At 50.6% G+C, this 7,137-nt stretch overlaps 1 protein-coding gene across 1 annotated transcript in view; it reads left to right on the top strand.

Moving 5' to 3' along the window:
- Positions 1–7,137, top strand: part of RPGRIP1L (RPGRIP1-like) — a 136,609-nt gene that overhangs the window by 40,632 nt on the left and 88,840 nt on the right. The window lies entirely within an intron of this gene.

Below are 7,137 nucleotides of genomic sequence, written 5' to 3'. Positions count from 1 at the left end.
TTTTTTTGCCGGTAGCTCACAAAGTAGAATTTTTGCTCACAAGAATCCACAGCTTAGAGCAGTGATGGCGAACCTTTTAGAGACCGAGGGCCAAACTGCGACCCAAAACCCACTTATTTATCGCAAAGTGCCAACACGGCAATTTAACCTGAATACTGAGGTTTTACTGTAGGAAAAACAACTCATACATTAACTTAAGATGATCCAAACAAAGTAAGGAAAGCAATCCCAAATGCTTTCATTGACTTGCGGGGAGGGCGGGGTAAAAATGCTTAAAATAAAAATAAATAAATAAATAAAATTATTTGGCAGAGAATTCGACACTTTAATGATGGTCTGGGCCTGGCTGGGGCGATGGCACGCGTGCCCACAGAGAGGGCTCTGAGTGCCACCTCTGGCACCCGTGCCATAGGTTCGCCACCACTGGCTTAGAGGGAGCTTTGCCCCCCACTGTTACCACATGGTGGCAACTGGCGATCTTGATTGCCATTTTCTGTGCTTTATGAAGTGCCAAAACAGCCTTCACATCTAGTTTGGCCCCCACACAAATGAGGCATTTGGAGCCCCTTCCCTATGAGGAAAAGCAAAATAATGTGATTTTGCTGTAGCTTAGTTTAAAAAAAAGCAAAGTCCAAAGATGATGGGCGGGAACAGGGCTCTAGTCGGGGGGGAGCTCTCAGGTACGGAGCTCCGGAAGAGAACCTCTAGGGGGCGGGGCGGTCACGTGGTGAAGCCCCGCCCCCTTCTTTACCCCGCCCTCTGCTTCGATCCTCATTCCGTTTGGGAATGAGGATGAAGCAGGAGGGTAAGTAGCCGGGCCTTCCGACACACTTCCGGTGATGTCAGGGGGGTGTGGCCTTCTGTCACTTCCGGTGATGTCAGGGGGCGTGGCATATGCAAATAAGTTATGCTAATGAGTTATGCTAATGAGCTCCGGCAGCTCTTTTTCTACAACAAGATCCCTGGGCGGGAACATAATAGAGGTTTATAAAAGTATGCGTTGTGTGAAGGAAGTAGACAGAGAGAGCTTTTTCCCCCCCTTCGTTTCCCATGATTTTACAGCTCAGGTTCGCCCAATGAAATCCATGGGCGGGAGATTTCAGGGACGGCAAAAGGCATCTCATGACCCCAATTAACTGCTGGAGTTTTCACTGCCCCGGGATGTAGCGGTGATTCCTAGCCAGTGCTCCCTCTAAGCTGAGTTAGTGTGAGCCAGCGCACAGTTTTTCAGCCTCCAACTCACACATTTTTGTCTTCGCTCAGGAAGGATGGCTCCAGAGCAAACTAATTTATGCAACAGTCAAATCGCTCGCTCGCAACTTTAATGCCGGTAGCTCGAGGGAACACTGATTGCTCCTAGCCTATATGGCTAGACTCATCCATGGACGATAGGTCTTTCAGTAGCTGCTGGACATAATGGCTGAACCTCCGTCGCTCAGAGTCATTCTCCCTCTGAGCATTGGTTGCCGGGGGGGGGGGGTCAGCAGCAGAGGAAGGCTGTTGCCTTTGTATCCTCCTTGTGGGTTTCAACAGGTTTCTCTGGCTGCCGTGGGTAACAGGATGCTGGACTAGGTGAAGCCTAGATTCATGGAGGATAGGCCTGTCAGTGGCTACTAGCCCTTGTGACTAAAGGGGACCTTCACATTCAGAAGCAGTAAACCTCTGAATACCAGTAACATCAGGGGAAGGCCTCAATCTCTATGCCCAGTGGTTGGCCCTGCAGAGTAACTGGTTGGCCCCTGTGCGAGACAGAATGCTGGACGAGATGGACCACCGGTCTGATCCAGCAGGGCTCTTCTGATGTTCTTATGAAGGCCTCAGCCTCTATGCCCAGTGGTTGGCCCTGCAGAGTAACTGGTTGGCCCCTGTGCGAGACAGAATGCTGGACGAGATGGACCACCGGTCTGATCCAGCAGGGCTCTTCTGATGTTCTTATGAAGGCCTCAGCCTCTATGCCCAGTGGTTGGCCCTGCAGAGGAACTGGTTGGCCACTGTGTGAGACAGAATGCTGGACGAGATGGACCACCGGTCTGATCCAGCAGGGCTCTTCTGATGTTCTTACGAAGGCCTCAGCCTCTATGCCCAGTTGTTGGCCCTGCAGAGTAACTGGTTGGCCCCTGTGCGAGACAGAATGCTGGACGAGATGGACCACCGGTCTGATCCAGCAGGGCTCTTCTGATGTTCTTACGAAGGCCTCAGCCTCTATGCCCAGTTGTTGGCCCTGCAGAGTAACTGGTTGGCCCCTGTGCGAGACAGAATGGTGGACGAGATGGACCACCGGTCTGATCCAGCAGGGCTCTTCTGATGTTCTTAAGCTTTAGTCTGATCCGACAGAACTTTTTCTTACCTGGATGCATGAGAGAGAGTCGTCATGAATACAAAGGATGAGCTTGCCCAAACATCATGCCCACTGGGTATGTTCATTGTATTCAAGGAACGTGTCCCCATAGCCTCGGTGGCTGTTGGCTTCTCAGAATGTCACCACTGAGTCTGTATTACACAAGGAGACTATAAGACTGTGCGTGTCTGTTTTACCCCCTCCAGTGGAACTGCATTTCCTTATCCGTAGAGTCTCTCCGAAATGGCCTGGAGGGCTGTATGTCTTCCGTGGCCTAGACCTCCTGAACAGCTCTTAAACTTGTGCCTGGGCTTGCATGTCACTTGAGACTGCAGATGGGGAATTGAATGACTGATTGCTCCTTCATACCTCCCACACACACACAACCTGATTCCTCCGTCCTTGTATTTCAAGGAGAATGGCTTGGACCTAACCTTTTGCCTGCAATGCCAGTTTCAATGTGCAGGGAAATTTGGACCATGGATGAGCATTCAGTCCCGTAGATCAGTGGCTCCGAGTACTTAAAGCACTGTCTCCACCTGCCCTCTCTGATCCAGGACTGTTGACCCACACAGGACACGTTTCTCGGGGAGGCAGCCTCAATTATTTGCACTTTTATCCATGGCTCTTTTTGTAGAAAAAGCCCAGCAGGAACTCATTAGCATAATAGGCCACACCCAACAGCAGAAACCCATTTGGAATTATTAGGCCACACCCTATCTATGCCTTTCCTTGGGTTGCCCAGGCGCCCCGCAGCTGCGGGGAGCCTGGGCAAGCTCCCCCCCCCCTTGAAGGGAAGGGAAGGAAGTTTAAACTGCCTTCCTTTGGTTTGCCCAGGCGCCCCGCAGCTGCAGGGAGCCCGGGAAAGCCGGCCCTTGGACAGACCACAGAAGGCACAGGGAGGCATTTAAATACCTCCCCGATCCTTCCAGGGCCCACCTGGCCCGCCTGCATTTGAGTCACCGGGGGAGGATCGCTCTCCAGGACTTCCCTCTGTAGCCACACATGCAGAGGTTTGGCTGTAGTGGGTGTGGCCAGCTCTGAAGCCAGCCATAACTCCGTTCCTGTGCGTTCCTGCTCAAAAATAGCCCTGGAACTTTTATCTTTAACTTAACGGTGCTGGGGGCTGGGTCAGTTCATTTGGTTCCCCATTTCAGCCCTGACTGCCTTGATTTGGAGGGGGGCTTGTTAGTTACTTTGGCTTTTATTATAAACCGAGGGGTAATTTAGGGTTGCCAACTCCCAAGTTAGGAGAATCCTGGAGATTTGGGGGTGGAGCCTACCTGGGGAGGGTGGAGTTCACGGGGGGTGCTCAGCAAGGATGTGACGCCATAGAGTCCATCTTCTAGAGCCGCCATTTTCTCCGGGGGAACTGATGTCTGGCGATCCGTTGTAATTCTGGGAGATCTCGAAGTTCTGCTTGGAGGCTGACAGCCCTAATGTATGTATCTGTGTGCGTGTGCACACACAGAGTAAAATCGCATATTTGTTACTACTACACTCTGGGTTATCGTGACCATAATGCTTGTTGCTCTTGGTGGCATTTGGCCACCAAATGAGAAGGGAGCATTCACTGGAGAAGACCCTGCCGACCCAGGGCAGGTCTCTGCTGTTTGTTCAAAGAGAAGACCCTGATGCTTGGAAAGACTGACGGTCAAAGAAGAAGGGGACGGCTAAAGATGAGATGGTTAGACGGTGTCATCGATGCCGCGAACATGAAATTAAGCAAACTCCGGAACGTGACGGAAGACAGGGGGGCCTGGCGCGAGGTGGCCCACGGGGTCGCGAAGAGTCTGACTCGACTGAGCAACTGAACAAAGCAAGAAGGCATTTATAGCTGCTGCTTGTTGTGATTCTGTTGACTCGTTTTTTAAGTCCCTAAGCCGCCCCAAGAACCTTTTGATCAAGGGACGGGATTTAAAAAAATAAATAAATTCAAATTTTAATATATAAAAAAGATCTAGTCCGGCATCCTGTCCTCAACAGCAGACAGCAAGATCCCTCTGGGAGGGAGCTTACAAGCAGCTGTTAGAGGCTTCAGCCCTCCCTGGCCCGTTTGTCTCTAGTCCTTGGTAATCAGAGATCTGCTGCCTCTGAGCATGGAGTTTCCATTTAGCTAACTGGGCTAATAAAGGGCTGCGGTGGCTCAAGTGGTTAAGACACTGAACTGCTGGCTGTGGAAGGTCAGTAGTTCAGCAGTTCGAGACCCGAGTGTGCCGCATGACGGAGTGAGCTCCCGTCTCTGGTTCCAGCTCCTGCCAACCTAGCAGTTCGAAAGCAAGAAATTGCAAGTAGATAAATAGGTACCCCTTTGGTGGGAAGGTAACAGCGTTCTGTGCGCCTCGACATTTAGTCACGTCAGCCATGTGACCACGGGAACGTCTTTGGACAGCACTGGCTGTTCGGCTTTGAAATGGAGATGAGCACCGCAACCCTAGAGTCGGACTCGACTGGCTTTCGAGCAAGGGAACCTTTACCTAACTGAGCTAATAGTTTGTTAGGAGACACAACCTCTGTGAGTTCAATATAATCTTCTTTTATAGAGCCAGATTGGTGTAGTGGTTAGGAGCGCGGACTCTAATCCAGGAGATCTGGGTTTGATTTCCCCACTCCTCCACATGCAGCTGCTGGATGACCTTGGGTCAGTCATAAGTTCTTTCAGAGCTGTTCTCTCAAGGGCAGTTCTCTCAGAGCTCTCTCGGCCCCGCCTGCCTCACAGTGTGTCTGTTGTGGGATGGGGAAGGGAAGGAGTTTGTAAGCCGCTCTGAGACTTCTTTGGGTAATGAAGGGTGGGGTATAAATCCAATCTCTTCCTCTTCTCTATAAGCATGTAAGAATAACCCTGCTTTGGGTTGAATCCTACAACTCTTGTTCACTAGGTTGGATCCTAAGAGTCCTTTCCTTCAAGTCTTCCTTCATTAAAAAAAAAAAAAATTACCTCCTGATAATATGTTTTTCTACCAAAGGAAGAGTTAGCAGAAGGGAGTCATAAAGTCCAGCTAACTGAAAGGGAGTTGTTAGGCTACAGACCAGTAAGTCTGAGTATCAGCACCGATTTATGCTGATTTCTACGTCTGTGGATGGCCCGGGCTAGCCTGATCTCGTCAGATCTCTGAAGCTAAGCAGAATCCGCCCTGGTTAGTACTTAGATGGGAGACCACCAGGGCTATTTTTGGGCAGGAACGCACAGGAACGGAGTTCCGGCTGGCTCCCAAGTTGGCCACGCCCAGCAGGAACTCATTAGCATAATAGGCCACACCCAACAGCAGAAACTCATTAGGATTGGATGCATTAGGGGTGTGTGGCCTAACATGCAAATGAGTTCCTGCTACCAAAAAGGTCCTGGGTTTTGACAACAAACAAGGTAAGCAGAATAAGAAGCAAAAGGTGGGTGTGGCTGGATGACCACACTTCTGGTAACATGGGGGTGCATCCTAATGTGCTAATGAGCTGTGCTGGCAGGGGTGTGGCCTAATATGCTAATGAGTTTCTGGTGTTGGGTGTGGCCTATTATGCTAATGAGTTCCTGTGGGGCTTTTTCTACAAAAAGAGCCCTGGCCACCAAGGAAGTCTAGGGTTGCTACGCAGAGGCAAAACACCTCTGTTAGCCTGTCACCTTGAAAACCCCAGTGGGGTCCCCATAAATCCGCAGCATCTCGCCGGTACTTTCCCGATGTGTATTTTAACCCCACCGTTCTTCCAAGTGGCTAGTGGCAGCATACTCAGTTCCCTCTTCCTCCTCCTATCCTCACGACGGCGCTGTGAGGCAGGTGAGACCGCGGGAGCATGACTGGCCCCAACGGCGTTAAGTTCGGTTTCCTTGCAAACATTAACAAGCCAAAACCAAGTTGGGAATCCCAAAATTGCATCATTGCAGCTCAAACACAGAGCTAGCCCGGGGACTGTTTGTGGACTGTGATTAAGACGCCGTGACGGAACGTGATCGGGAACAGGTCCTGGAGTCGGTCTGATTCGTCCCACAGTAGCAGATTAACTGATGGAGCAGAGGTCCATCAGTGGCTATTAGCCACAAGGTATAGATAGGGGCTCTGGGGCAAGTGATGCTCTGTCTTCTTGGTGCTTGGGGGGGTCAACAGTGGGAGGGCTTCTAATGTCCTGGCCCCACTGCTGGACCTCCTGATGGCACCTGGTGTTTTTGGCCACTGTGTGATACAGAGTGTTGGACTGGATGGGCCTTTGGCCTGATCCAACATTGGCATCTCTTATGTTCTTATGTTCTTACTTCTTGTTGTCCCCCCCCCCCCATCTCTGTTACTCCCTGTTCAGTTTTACCATTGGCGGAATCCCTCTTGCAGACTCCACATTTCAGTGACACAGAACAGTTTGGGTTGCTTGCTCCCGCCACCTCCGCCGCCCTTTCAGTGTACAGATTAGCATCCGGTTTTGCAGTCCTCCGGGTTTAGAACATTTAAGTGCCAGTGAATGTTTAGATTAACTGCAGCCTTTAAGAGAGTCTATTCCGATCCTCCTCCACCACCACCCCTTCCTTTTGAGCATGAATGTATAGGTCAGTGCCCTGTACGCATTGATTGCAGATGATTGTATTACCACAAACAGGTTTTGACAGCTGTTTGTTTTACCAAAAGATTATCTTAATCTTTGTTTTCTTAAGGCCCCGTTCTTTTATATGAGCAGGCAAACATAATGCAGAATCCCACTTAAGTCAAGCAAAAAGCGCGGGTAGCTTTCTTGGTCAATTAGAAAAATCCCATGCACAGACATTATGCCTCCCCCCCCCCCCCCCCCCCCCCCCTTTTACAGCACACCGAAAACGGCTT

This window comes from Gekko japonicus, unplaced genomic scaffold (assembly GCF_001447785.1).
Source record: "Gekko japonicus isolate JY-2015 unplaced genomic scaffold, Gekko_japonicus_V1.1 scaffold1051, whole genome shotgun sequence".
NCBI lineage: Eukaryota > Metazoa > Chordata > Lepidosauria > Squamata > Gekkonidae > Gekko > Gekko japonicus.
Note: the sequence above shows the minus strand (reverse complement) of the source record. Positions and strands in the feature narration are given on the sequence as shown.